Source organism: Ambystoma mexicanum, chromosome 7p (genome assembly GCF_040938575.1).
Source record: "Ambystoma mexicanum isolate Mex_15411 chromosome 7p, UKY_AmexF1_1, whole genome shotgun sequence".
NCBI lineage: Eukaryota > Metazoa > Chordata > Amphibia > Caudata > Ambystomatidae > Ambystoma > Ambystoma mexicanum.
In genome coordinates this window covers 148,875,813-148,890,779 of record NC_090939.1, presented here as the reverse complement: position 1 = coordinate 148,890,779, position 14,967 = coordinate 148,875,813, and the positions used below count along the sequence as shown (strand labels likewise).

Genomic DNA, 14,967 nt, shown 5'->3' with positions numbered 1-14,967 from the left:
GCTGCTGTGGGGTCCAGATTCAGGGGTATTTAGATTTGAGTGTACAACCGTTTCCTGATGCACTCTTACATATCCATCTTTTGGTGAGGTTTAGTGCGACCTTTCTGACAACTTGGGCTGCTATAGCATATTTACTTTTGGAAAAGTCTGAAGTGCTGTGAGCTGTTATTGGCTTAGATAATGGAGAAATCATTTTGAATGCCTCACGTCTTTAATTAGGTCTTGTTCTACTGACTCCTCACATGTTAGAAATACCACAATGCATAGGCTGCTTGTGGGAGGTTTTTGTGGTGCAGTGTTGAAGGGTTGCAGAGTCCAGTAAGCTTATTGGTGATGTTTGGCCCACAAGTGGATCTCTCTGTTGAGCTCTAAAGGATCACGTATATCAGACCCTTGTCCGAAGCTTTAGTTTCAATCTGGGTCGGGGTTATAGTTAAGGAGATTTTCTACTAACGTCTGCCACTGCATTTGGTTTGCGGGGATAGTCTTTCCATTTTGCGCGTGCTCCCCTCATGTTCTCTTAAAATGTCTGCTGTGCCCTGGATTGCAGTCTTTGCATTGTCTTGGTTGGTGTCCTGTGTTGTACTTGGGCTGTCTTCTCTGACAAGATGTAAATGGTTGCTCTTTAACATTAGCACACAGCGCAAGGGTACCAACCAATCGCCATCTTGGAATTCCAGGCTGGATCCCATGGTATAAATCTGTAATCCAGGGCAGCTGATTGATGCTCCCCTGTACGCTGGTCTCTGAAGTCCTGTCACCCCTCTCCCCCCCCTTACACTCGCCCACCTGCCACCCTCTCTTCACATACTTGCTGGCCTGAAGCAACTACACTGCTGATAGTTCTTCCCAAAGAGTTTTCATTCCGTTTTCATGTAGTTAAGCAGAACAGTACATCCCAGAGAGTCCAGTAAGCTCTATTAAAAATCTCAAATTTCCATCCACATATTCCCCGAGAAGGTCCTCCCTTCAAACGTTTCTACATTAAAATAGCATGCTCGAATATTGGAGGTCTAAGTTAAGTGAGACCTCATTCCTAGAAGTTGGCTAGCATCCAGCACTCTACCTTCTATTTATTCTGTGATCGATGCATCCTCGTTGCACTTGATCAGTTTCCTTGGCATAATCGTTCCCATTTAAGGTAAACCTGTAAAGGGCTGCAACGTCTGTAGATTTTTATTTTTTAATCTTTTCACTCATTTGTTGGTGGTAAAGATTTTAAAGTTTTGTATTCTCATGTTTACCTCTTCCAGACTTTTTTTGTACAAGCCTTGTCGGACCAACGTTTTGATGGCATCTTCCAGGCGTGTAAGGTAATCTGTTTATTTCTTAGAAACCTCTCTGCCCGTCGCAGTTACCTAATAGGAGCCAGCCTCAGACATGTTTATTTGCTATGCAGCTTTGAACATATGTTGATTTAAATGTTTTAGTCTTCCATGTATTGCCTTTTCTCAACACGGAAACCCTACACTGCTTTACTTTTGCCTTCAGTTTACATTTGCTGCTTTGCTCGCTGTTCTCTCTTTTGGGAGGCTGTAGAATTCATTCATTACCCTTCCCTTAAACTATTTTTTATTGCTGCTTCAGAGCCTTCTGTCCTCAGCTGTTCTATAATCAACTATAGTTATACAATAGGATTGTCTTTGTGAAGAAAAAATGCTTGCGGTTCACTCCATTTAATATTTTATCATCTCTGTGCATGTGTGATCATTTCTGCCTCATGCTACAGTACCGAACCTGATGGGGAGTTGTCGACCAGATCGGTGCACAAAGTGGCCCTGATTCATAACAGTTAAAATAAGTAATTAAATGTCCAAACTGATGCATTCACGATGCTCCCGAGCAGTTGCGCCCTCGCCCTATACAAATCCGAATAAATAAATAGGATATGCATGTTTCCTCCCTTTAAGGTGTTTTCATGTAAGACTTCATGCTTTTTTCTAACTTGTAAGACAAACCTGCAGAGTTCATTCTTTTAAAATTCACTAAAGTCACTGTAAACTTGTTCGTGATTCTTTAGTTGTCTGAAAGTGCCCGACACCATGGCATGTGAAGAGCATTCCCAGAAAATAGAGCCAAGTGCAAGGACACATTTTTAAAAGTGGTGCTGCAATGGATCAGCTGGCTGAGCAGTTGCTGTAGTCTCACTCTGGTATGTTGTAAAGCCATAGAAGCCTTGGAACAATCCAGATCCTTGTGGTCCTCTATTTACTATGATACACAAGTGGAAAGCACCCAGCATTTGGAGTGCTCTGTCCACCGTTCAACCTTGGTAATGTATTCCTCTTTGAAGTGCAATGTGCCTTCCCTTATAAGCTTGGAAAATGTGTTTCTTTGATCCTTTTTTGTATTCGGACGATTTTGAAATATGAAGTGATATGTTCACTATCTTGCCTTTGTTTCTCTATGAAGGGCATCCAGAATTGTAAATGTTCTTAAGGGGTGTCTACAAGACCTTGTAGGGGTTGATGAAGGCTCTTTTAATTTGCTTACCAGAGGGACATTATTTTGTCAAATGTTTACCCATATAAAATGCATTTAAATTGTAATAATGTGAAGTGCAAGATACTTGCTCGATATGTGTATAGAGAAAACATAACCCATCTGTGCTTTCCAGCCTTCCGTTTGCTTCATAATTTCCTGGTGATATTGATATCTTTTTTTTTGATCTAAGTAAATCTTATAATATAGTGCTGCTCAGGATTTCATGCCCTGCATACTTCACTGCACTTACAACTGAAACAGCGTTTTCTAGACCACCCTCTCAGCTTCTATGATTCTTTCCTTATCATTTCCATTAGCGGCCCTATTAAAGATCCTTGTACAGTCTGTAAAAATCTTGGTCTCATTTGCCATTTCACCAGTGTAATATCATAGATCAAGGCTTTCCAAAGCATTTATTGGAGAACCAATACTTCTGGCACACTGTAACTTCCTTTTACTCGATTTGAACCCCAGTTGCTCAGCCATTTCTCAAGTCGGTTTTCCAACATGGCTACCATCTTGGACAGATTAAACTTGTTCACAAATCTTCTTGGAACCCTGAATTTAAATCGTTCACATCCTCTGTCTTGCGTTATCTCCCTGGCTGACTGCTACTAAAACAATTACATTTGTACTGGCTATGTTCTCATTGACAAACCTTGCTGCTGGACATCATATAACCTATTCAGGGAGGCTCAAAATGTATACTCCCTCACCAGACTCTCTACTTACCGGATCATCGCCGCTGGAGGAAAAACCAGCTCCTACGCGCCAGACCTCGCACTCGCTTCCTGGAGGAGGCGGAGCGCCCTTGCGCTCACGTGTCTCTTCTGCCGGCCCAAAGAGGAGCACAACCCGGCCGAGCGGCGTATACTCCCTCACCAGACTCTCTACTTACCGGATCATCGCCGCTGGAGGAAAAACCAGCTCCTACGCGCCAGACCTCGCGCTCGCTTCCTGGAGGAGGCGGAGCGCCCTTGCGCTCATGTGACAGGTCACGTGTCTCTTCTGCCGGCCCAAAGAGGAGCACAACCCACCCTTGCGGCGTTAAGCCCGTTGGGGTAAAGGGCGCCGGCTGTTGAGCGGCTGTTTGGCGCACTGGGGTGCACCAGTAAGATTGGCTCCTGTCCAACGGAGGGTTGTTCCTGCACGGTTAACAGCAAAAACTGTGCACATTTTTAAAGTGCGGCTAAGTGCAGTCTCTGGCAGTCTGCGGCAGGAAGGCACGAAGGCAGGAAGGTAATATTGTGATTTATACTTACTGATTTTTTTTTCCTGCACGTGTTTGCTGGTACGGAAGTGTACTACAAGGGTTCACCGCACTATTGATTAAAAGACTTGTGGTACGCGGTACTGGAAGTTGCCCTGAAATTCAAGCTAGTCCGCTCGGGTTCAACCGTTTATTTGCGGACAATGGTTGGCTCCCCGGCCTCCAAACTTCCTCCACTTAGGACAATGGGGCACCTCTACCCTGAAGTAGCCATTACAAGCACCACTGCTTCACATGAAAACATTTTACAACTAAATACGGGAGAGGGGGAGGGGAAGGGACTGAGTGCTGGGGAAAGAGAAGTTACTCATTCACATCCTCAACATCCCTTACAAACTCTACAAACTCCGGGGCCACCCAAAGAAAATTGAACTTTCTTAACTCCAAATAGAGCGGGGATCACGGAAGAAACAGGACTGAGTAAGGATCTATTGTCAGGTCCGTTCCCCAATGACACTCTGCGGGAGGCCTTTCTCAAACTGACCCCTCCAAACTTTACCCCTCCCGCACTAAAGGACTTGGGTTCGGCCCCTGACGACGCAATGGGTTCTCCAAGGTTAACACCCCCTCTAGATGCGAACCCCTTTGTCTTTGGTACTTTCAATGGGTCCAAGGGAGGTCAGCCCTATGCACAAAGACCGGACAAAGGTTGGAAACCCTTTGGGATCTCCTTGGCGAACAATGTAACCTGTCCTATCCTTTCTAGTTTGGACCAACAAAACAAGGCGATTCCCCAAGGCCGTTTCCTGGACTACTCTACGTCACGGCTTAGTCACCATCAAACGGACATTTGGGGGTCATACACCACAGCCCCCGAGTGCAAGGGCGCACCTTCAAACACAAGAGGGGGGCAATTTGCCCCAGCAAATAAAATCGTATCTGGGGGTCCTCCTCAAAGATTCCACAAAGGAGTCTTTCCCCAGCAAGCTCCATTCCCGAGCAAACGGCAAAGAAGTCAACCATCACCCACAGATGAGGACCTCCTGTCTGTCTTGGTATCTACACAAGTAGATGACTCTTTTAAAAAGGACCCGCAAATCGATCCCGGAATGGTTACAGCTTTTGCCCTTGTAATGGCCCCCTTTATGAAACTCATAGAGACGCAAAATGATCAGCTTCGGGACCATTCGACAACAATTGCTATGCTGTACTCCAAAATGATCTTCATTGAAGGCTTTGTCACAGCAATCCAGTCGAAACTGGAAAAAAATGATGAACATACAACTGAAATTTTGAAAAGTCATCGAGCCGATTATAAAGGAAAAAGAAACAAGGAGATCTGAAAGGCTAAGTCTTCTGCATGGGGGAGTGGGTGGCCCCGTGATGGATCCTGTCATTCCAGCACAAACTACAAAACCTCAGGTGGTACTGCCCTCTAAGAGTTCTCTTGTAGATACCCCCCTATTAAAATTCATGGACGCCTCTACTAACACGGATAACACCGTGTGGGAGATTGTCCCCGCAACGAAGGAGAGTGGTCCTGCCCCTAAAGAAGGTCGCTCAGTGACCTCCACTGCAACAAATACCTTGCCGCAGATGTCAGTGGATCCACCCAAGGCTCCAGAATCAGCTAATACTACTAAAGTGTTCGATCTTTGCAGGAATTCCAAAACGGGCCTTTCCCCTTCAGACAAAGGTCAACTCAAAGTAAACAAGAAAGGAGAAAGAAATTACGGGAAGACCCCTGTGCTGCCGGAAAAACCTACAGAACAGGGGCCTTTGAACACAAGGAAACCATCAGCGAGACTTAAAACCGTTGGTGGCCTAACTCTCCCTAGGAATCTGACCCTCCCCTCCAAATCATTGATTCACGACCGATCATCAAAGAAAATCGGTGATTCCCCCGCCCTCTCACAAAATGTGAGCCCAGATGAGCATCGCCGCCCGTTGGTCAGCGAGAGGGAGAACGAAAACATTGATATTTCCCTCATGGATTTATCTATTTACTCGGACATGAACACCTCATGGGAGGACAAGTCGGGAACGAATACATCCGATATAGAAAGTGGAACTGAGGATGATGACTCTGAAGTACAAAACAAAAGCAGAGGTGTTGAGTACAAAGGGGCGACGGAGGGTCCGATGTTTAAAGATCGGGGGGAGCGACAAGTAATTTTTAAAAAGCCCTCATTACCAACATTGTCGGTGCCGAAAGCGGTGGGAATCTAGAGTGCACACTGGGAGAGAAGACAAGGCCTGCTCCTTGGAAAAAGGAAGTACGGTTCCGCAGACACTTAGCCCCCGGGACTTTGTAACACTGGAAGACAGGAGGAACTTCCTGGTCCGGAAACTTTCGGAAGTCAATAACAACAAAGGAGACCGTATGGATACGACAAAGGGGATTAGAAGAACAGTCTCATGGGCGGAAAAAATAGAGAACAAGCTAGTTTCAGGTCCCACTAACCAGACTGTCCACAAAGGGTCTGAGATACACAACGTTCCGGCACACTACAGAGTGCTACTGGAAAGAACCCTGGGTTACGAAGACAATCTGATTATGAATCGGGCAAATGTTATGAGACTCCTGCAATCCCTGGACTATCCTGACCACCTAAAATCTAGGGACATAGACTGGATTGAATTTCACAACGAACAGCGTCATGATAGTGTGATTCTTCACACAGGTGATCGAAACATCAAAACCTCACTTTTGGAGTTGGGTCCTAAACTCAATCTATGTGGGTTCGTGTTAAAGGAGTTGGAGGAGGGGACCAGTTTAGAACATGTAAGTTTTAAAGACCCGAAACACACATTAAGCAACTCCTCAAATTCTTCCATCGAACTCAAAAAGGAACAGCAGGCGAAAGTTGGTAAGAGCGATAGGGGTGTACGAGGGGAGGACAACAGAAAAGTGCGTACTCAACCAGACAAAGTCAGATTGATCCTGGAGAACAGCTCAGAGGACTGGAGTTGGTTAGCAGGGGCCTTATCCGCCAAATCATAACGCCACCAGTGCCCCAGGAGTGCCCAACTCAATCCCGTGTCAAAAGGGATAAAAATCATGAGTTGGAACACAAGGGGATACTCGCACCTCCTCGGAAACTCATTAGTACACTTGACAACCTACGGTGTCTTTTGCTTGCAGGAAACCTGGCTGTGTGATCTTCCCCTCTTGGATAGGTTCGAGCTACTCTTAAATCCCGCAATAACGGGCTTGAAAGGGAGACCGAGTGCAGGCCTCCTGGTAGGGGTAAAGCGCACCAGTGGCTTAAAAGTGCTTTCATCAGTAAATAGGAATCCTTGGATCCAACTCACTAGGATTTCATCTACGACAAAATCTTCACTACGATCCCAAGATTGGCAGCTTCTAATATGTAATGTATATTGGGGTCCCAAAGCACGAGAAGAAGACAAATTTATGGAAGTCCTTATGAAAGCCATAGACGATGCTAGGACTGAGTGCCCGAAACTCGAAATCCTTCTATGTGGTGATTTCAATATGGAATGCTACGATAAGAATTAGAGGAAGATTGAGTTTATGCCTTTGACCGCCTCTAAAAACATAATAAGAGGAGTAAACACGGAGAAGGAACTCACAGCTAGGAATATCCATATGGTCAATGGGAATTTGTTGGGCGAACAACCGGCCGCTCCAACTTGGCAACGGGCCAATCAAACGAGCACGTTGGATTACATTTTTGTATCAGAAACTCTCTTTGGAAGTCTAACATCGCTGAAAGTGGTCCCCACGATCCAGTGAGACCACAACATTCTGGAACTTGTAATTGAGGCCTGGGATAAGTCCCCCCTTACTCCAGCCAAACATTTACCAAATCAGCCCCTTGAAATAACTCCGGGGGGAAACAGACTACGTATGGGAAGAAAAGAGATGAGCCTGGTGTTGGATTCTTTAAAGTCCAAGGTTCGAAATTGATTGAATATGCTGAAGTACTGAAGATCTTTCGAACAAAGGCGGCTTCCAGGGGTAGTCACTAATGTACTCGGCACACTTATGATCACCAAGTAGTGACAAAAAAAAGCTGTAAGAAAAGCCAGGAGGCGATTTCTTAAAACCAGTGCACCAGTTGATTTATTCCTGTATAAAAAATCCAGAAACAACTACAGGAACTGGATCACGCAACATAAACATCAACTGGTGCAACAAGACAGTGAGACAATGCTAGAACTGTTATCTACTGAAAACATCACTGGTATTTGGAAACTGATTAACGAAATAAATACCCCTCCGGACTCCAAGATGGTGAATCCCATAGCAGCAACAGTATGGGAAACCCACTTTCATAATCTTTATTCCAAAGGGATAAAAAGTGGTCCTCAAATACCTTTATCAGCCGATGAATCTTGGGCCATTGAATTTGGAAAACAAGACATTCTCGACCTAATTAAAAACTCAAACTCCTCAAGAGCTGCAGGTCCGGACGGCCTTACTAATGACATCCTTAAAAAGGACCCGGAAAAGTGGGTCTCATTTATGCTGTTACTGTTCAACGATATAATGAGACTAAAAAAGTTACCCAAATAATGGACGACGTCCATAATCATGCCGATTTTCAAAAAGGGAGATAGGTCTGTGGCCACGAACTACAGACCAATTGCCCTCTTGGACGTCGTGGGAAAAAGTTTTGCAGCGCTAATCCTGAAACATCTGAACGATTGGAGTTTGGAGTTGGTCGACAAATCACTTGGACCCTTGGCAATCAGGGTTTCGTAAGGGCATTGGGACATCTCTAAATGTTCTTATCATAAACATATTAAAATGCCTGGTCAAGGAGAAAAGTTATAAAAACATCTACATTGCGTCCATAGATCTGGAACAGGCGTTCGACTCTGTCGACCGTTGTATTCTATGGCAAAAACTGAGGAAATGGGGTTGTCCGAACAACCTAAGAGAACCCTTGGAAGCACTGCACACGGGGACAACCCTCAAAGTAAGGCTGGACAGACAGGGCAACCTTTCAAACAGTGTGGAGGCCATGAATGGGCTGAAACAGGGCTGTCGGTTGGCTCCAGCGGTATTCCGTCTCTTCATATCCGACATGCAGGAAGCCTTTGAAGCAGTGAGATGTTTCCCCCCTAAGATCGCGCGGACTTCGGTGGGAAGGTTGTTGTTTGCGGACGACCTCCTGCTATTAGATCAGACCGCTGTTGGACTCCAGCGCCAACTAAAGGCACTTGAGTTGTATATACAAGGTAATGGCCTCCGAATAAATCCGAAGAAGTCACAGATCCTGGGGCTAGGTCCCACCATGGGCGTTAAAAACCTAAGGTGGTTCTTGTCGGGGGAAGTGGTACCAGTGGTCTCAACCATGGTATATCTTGGAGTAACCTTAAACAACAGTATCCAAGATGGTCCGGGTATCGAAAGACTTAGAAGTAAAGTTACGAACTTAGCTTCTCAAGCTCTGTTAATTAAACGGCGATACTGTTCCTTCTCTCTTAGACCACTGATTGTCTTCTATAAACTGAAAGTCATGCCCATTCTGACCTATGCGGCGGAGGCTAATTTCTTTCTCACTCCAGAGGTTTGGAGACTGTTGGAGGGTCTGTTTTGGAAAAGAGTATTGGGTCTACCGTCATCGATCCCGATTGAAAGTGTCCGTAAAGAACTGAGCTTATCTTCACTCTACGTATCTATGGCTTGGAAATCACTGTCACTCCTAGGTAAATGTCTGCACCCACAGGAAAGAAGTGGTTTCTTGGCCATTAATGAAGCCATGACAAGAAAACTGATCCCGGCTCTAACCAAGTGGCAGTTAATCTGCACAGAAATCTTGAACTTTATAGCCTTGGAACCTAAAAACCTTGTGCTAAATCCGTACACGGTAAAGAGGAAACTCCTGGACTGGGATTGGATAGCCTCCTTGGACAGATTTAGTGCCTTTTCGTCTATAACCCAGGGCATGGATGAGCACTATCATAGAGGTACCGTGCACCCGTATCTTGACAAATTTCCCTCAAGCATGGAAAGAGACCGATTTTTAAAATTCCGATTAAACCTCCTCCACACTAGAGAAGTTCTAGGGAGAAGAAATAAAAAGGAGGTGCAACCTAATTTGTTGTGTCGTTGCTGTGGCCAGGAGACTGAAACCTTACAGCACTTGGTGATGAACTGTGTTACTCTATCTAGTCCCAGAGAAAAATGGCTAGGGTCGCACTTCCAAAATCTAACTACTCTATCCTCGCAAGAGAGGTGGACAATCTTAAGAAGGGGAGGCAAAGTATCCAGGACCTTGGCACTTTTGAACTTCGTGAGAGAAATTTTCACAAAACTGGACACTTAGCTGCACTTTTCTATCTTTACTACTTTTACTCCCTATATATAATTGATGTAATTTTATGTTTCTGTAAGAAAATCTTGGTTTAATATGCATTTAAAGTTTTTTTTGGAAACTAATTGATGCAATAAAAAAAAAAAAAAATTAGAGCAGAAACCGCTGAGTTTCTGCTCTGGGTTGGCGCTAGTGCATAACTTGATGCAAATCTAACTTCCACATGTGATGCAAACTAGTAACATTTTGTCAATTTTTATGCTTAAAATGTGTTGGAGGTGTGCCCTAAAGTACCTTCATATAAATGTCCAAACGGAGGTAGTAATATAGTATGAAAAAAAGGAGCTTGTGGGAGCTGTTGGCATCAAGAAAACCAGTTTATTCTAGGCTACAAGCAGCAGCCACATTTCTCCCAACAATTTCGCTGTTAGTGCCAATGTATTGAATTTATCTTTATCTTTACAAGCAACTCCATTAGATTTTTACACCAGATGTCGAATTGTTTGGTTGGAGCTGCCAACCATGTCAAACTTTTAAGTTTTTTTTTTTTAGGTAGCAGCCAAAGCTATTGCATTTCAGTACAGATAGGAGGGAGATGAACGTTGAGGTGGGGGGACAGCTTGTGGGAGTTTGGATTGTTTTATTCACCAGTTGACTACTAATCTCTATGGCAATTCCCACCCACTACCTGCCCCTCCATGCTCAAACACACCCCCCGGGGATCGCTGAGCTTTGTGGTAGGAACGCCCTCGGGAACCGAAATCCAAGGTATGGTAAAATACTCAGAAAAGGGTTAGTGTGCACGTGTGCGTTTTGGCTAAGATTAGCAATTAGGTGGGCTGGTTAGGCTCCAGCAAGCAACCCAAGAGGTCAGGCATGTGGATGGGTGCTGAGGGAGGCCACGACAGAGCACTAGTACAAGAGACTTGTGTCCAGCTTGACCAAATTTGTCGTAGTCTTAGCTGCATTCTAAGTGTGTTGATGGATAGCCAAGCCTGCTGGAGATGTCCACCGAAGTTGTGCGTTAAACGTATCTTAAGATCAGATGGATCTTCTCTTTGTTCTCACTGTTTCTTATGATCGTCTGTGTGAAAAGAGAATGCACCCTCCTAAGCTCTTCTAGGCACTATGGGCAGTCTACCCTCAATGTCTTCTAAGCACACTAGACCGGCTAACTTGGTACAACTTCTAGGCTACCCCTATAGTCTTACAATATATCGTCTAAGTTCTATAATGGGCTACCTTCAGGCATCCCCTTGGTTCCATATCAAGGATACTTGCATATATTTTTATGTTACAAAGGCTAACATAGATATTCTAAGTGCAATGTATAGGTTATCATCATATATATCTTTGAGCACAATAGATAAGATAACCTAAAGTGCAACACAAGTGCCCACTCCAAAGTCCATCTAATTGCAGCACACTTGCCACCCTCACTGCCCACCCTCAAATCTGTCTAACCTTCACAGATCTTCTGAGTGCAATATATGTGCTACCATCCCAATTTCCTCTTGAGCAGTACACGTGCTAGCCTTCACAGTTCTTCACATGCAATAAATCTGTTAACCTACACAATTTCTTCTAAGTGCAATACTGTGCTACCCTTGGGCTAACCTACTCTATTTTATTCTACCAGCAATAGGTGCTAGCCTTCACAGTTCTTCATATGCAGTACATCTGCTAATCTACCCAGTTTTTACAAAGCGCAACACATGTTAACCTACCCAATATCGTTTACCCCGGAATCCATCTAGGTGCAACACATTTCCTACCCCCAAATATAGATAAGTGCAATACACGGATAACTCCCAATACACCTGGACTATCCTAAGGGGTGCAGCAGGAAATATACCCAGTGTTCTAACAGGATGGTGGTAAAGTAGTAAGGAGTGACCACTCAAGCACAGTAATTGCTGTGCTCACCGCCAATACCAACGCTACCTTAGTTGTCGTTGCAGGGTCCTCTTTCTGGCATCCATGGGCCAACGGGGGCCAAACAGGGAGTGGAGATGCCCTAACAGGAGCTTCCATTTGCCTCTGACCCTTAGCCAGTGGTTGTCCAGGGCCCCTGTAAGGGATCAGAAAAGATAGACTCACAGTTGTAATGGTTTCAATATTAGTCATTTTATTAAAATAAAAGGGCTTGGATAAAGGCCTTTCCGTCACTATCCAACCTGCCTAGGAAATCAAAACTGGGGATCAGTCTATGTCTCCATCCAAATTAGGCAAACTGTTGTCCAAGAACGAAATATGTAAATCCACCAAAGCAATCCTTGTATCCAGGGGTTGTTTTTCTTCCCCTGAATTGTTTTAGAATATTGAAACATTTTCTCTTCAATCAATGGGTCATTTAAGATTAGTTTAAATGTCTCTTTTACATAACACTTCTTTAAAGATGATGAAAACGTGTCTTTTTCAAGTTTTGGTGTTTTTCAGGATGGCAAAAGTGTCTGTTCTATATAGCAACTTATTATAGTTGGTCTCTTGGTGTGCTCCCTTTGCAGGAATCCCCCCCTGGGCTTGTTAGATCCCCTGCCATTTATCTTCCCCCAAAGACAGGCTGCCTGATGCACTTATTTCACCAGGCCTTCTTACAGTCCTTTCTTTATCTTTCAGTTCTTTTTCTCTTGAAGTATAACACAGTTGAAATTCTTCACTGTTTATACTCTATTGGCTCCAGGTGTTACTTGTTCTAACTTTCCCCATATGGGCATCTCATATATGGAGACTTGTTCAAGCTTTGTTTGTTAACTTCATTGTTGGTATTCATTAGCTTGCGGCCATACTTGTTCCAATCTTCCCCATATTGACTTCTCAAATGTGAAGATTTGTACAGATCTTGCCTTTCAATTATTGCTTCATTAAAGTAGATTTGCTTATCGCAACATTTACTCCAGTTTTCTCCATATCGACATCTCATATATGGAGACTTGTGCCAATTCTGTTTTTCTATATTACTTCGTTGATATTCAAAACAGGTTTTCAATTGTTTGTACGCGTGTTGGTATGCCCAGGGGATCCCAATACTTCTCGGCAGATTAACAGTGTTTGCTGGCGCCCGACCCGTGGTGGGGGGCTGTGGTGAAAAAAGCATTTCCCGCTCTGCAGACCCTCATGCAGTTCTATCGCCGGCTACTCCTTCACTCGCCAGTGAAACTGCTGCTCTTTACCGTGAACGTGTCCCCAGCAGCCTTCCCAATGCTGCCGTCTCCTCAGCGGTTCACTTGCAGCACCCGCTGTGCCTTGCTAGTAGGAAACACCTGCCTCCTGCCACACAGTCTGCTTGCGTGTGTCTGCCTTTGGTTCTGCTTCCCCGCTGTGCCTGCTCTGCATCACTCTCTTCTCCTTCTGTCATCTCAATTTGAAAGGGTACACCATTTTTAAAGGTCCTGTACAGCTGATTGGTATTACAAAAACTAGTCTGCATATTTAGCTTGCTGTTTCTTCTGCTCCATATTAACTCCTTGCTCATCCTAATATTGGATGTTTTATGGGTTTTGGATATAGTTTTGGGGTGCGGGGGAGTACGATCTCTCTTCCAATGGAGTCAGCACTCCCGCTCCCTCCCCGATAGTTGTCCCTTCCCACCTCCTCCCTCATATTATCACCCCAAGGGTTGGGATCAGGTAGCAACTATTCCCCTGGCCATGTGTGAGGAGATCATCAACGGGAATCGGTGATGACCCTGCAGGATTTATCACAGTCCCACTGTGAAGAGGGCAGCTTCCACAATCGCCAGTCAATCAGCAGGGAGCAGAAGCGGCAAGAGGGAGGGGAAAAGGACAGTAGAGGGATTACGAGGGAAACGAGGAAACTGAGCAAGAGAAAATAAATGGAGATCAAGGGGCAAGAAAGCAAGATGAAGGTGGCGAGTTGGGGGCATTCACCTGGACCAGGGCGGGCGCACTTTGTGCTGTGTAAGCAATCTTCTGAGAGTTAATGGCTTACTTGAAGCTGTGAAGGAGCTCCTGGAGTGGTAATGTTTTAGTGAAGAGTGTCCTCAGCCACTTAATGTCTTGGCAGTATGTGTCTTGACATTTGTTCCTTGCACGGAACGCCTACTAAAAGCAAGCATTGTCATATTCAACAATTTTACTTCCGTTTAGGTAGGTATTGGGCATTTGCCAGGCATTGAAATATACTCCTAGTCAGTGCTCCAGATAAGCTTTTGAGGTGGGAGTATTTTACTCCCTATTTTTAAACTTTGAGAGTAAATGTGATTTTAAGAGAGTAAAAATGACTTTTCTCCTTTGCAAGAGAGTAAAACGTATGTGACATCCAGCCGACATGTGCAAAAACTACATGGAAATCATTACTATGCGGCAGCTTTCTGCATTTTGACAGAATACACCTTTCGTTATTTCTCTAAGATCTGGCCATTTGATCTCTCCTGTATACATTTAAATGTTGCTAACAAAATAATACAAAGTGTGTTGCAGAACAGTGCAGAAAACTGTGGTTAAATGTTCCATTTTCAAAAAGGGTTCAAATCCTGAATGCATTATGGAAACCAACTAAATACAGCCAATCAAGTATGTGAATGATGGTTTTATTCTTGTTACATCCGACACGTGTTTCGACCATTCGGTTGCCCTCAATGCAAGTTGTTCTTTGAGAATGCCCCTGGCAAGAAGTATATAGCAGTCCGTGTAGGGGAAATTACTGAATGAGTGTTTCTTAATAAGTTCCAAACCAATATTGGTAAAGTGTGATGACAGTCCAACAAAGTACCTTTTAATAGTATTAAGTCAACCAATGTAGCTAGTATATAATCGTCCACATCAATGCATCTCTTCAGACTAAGAGGTCCTAATACCTGTATCTAGATAGATGGGATAAATCCCGCATGCGCGGCTGTCCGTATCATTTAAATGTTGAAATCAAAAAACATAGCCAATTACATAGTAAAGCAAACATTAATTGTATTGTGTGTTTTGAGGTTCGATAGCAGAATTGTCTTTTGATGTTTAATGAAAGTCC

General features: G+C 44.2%; 1 protein-coding gene across 9 annotated transcripts in view; it reads left to right on the top strand.

The window, feature by feature from the left end:
• Nucleotides 1-14,967, top strand: part of POU2F1 (POU class 2 homeobox 1) — a 1,344,877-nt gene that overhangs the window by 129,063 nt on the left and 1,200,847 nt on the right. For 5 of the 9 annotated variants that reach the window (XM_069635944.1, XM_069635951.1, XM_069635949.1 and 2 more), the window contains exon 2: nucleotides 1,254-1,313. The exons of the other annotated variants lie outside the window; for them this stretch is intronic. The gene's annotated coding sequence lies outside the window, so the exon portion shown is untranslated. The remainder of the gene's footprint in view (nucleotides 1-1,253; nucleotides 1,314-14,967) is intronic. 9 annotated transcript variants of the gene reach the window in all.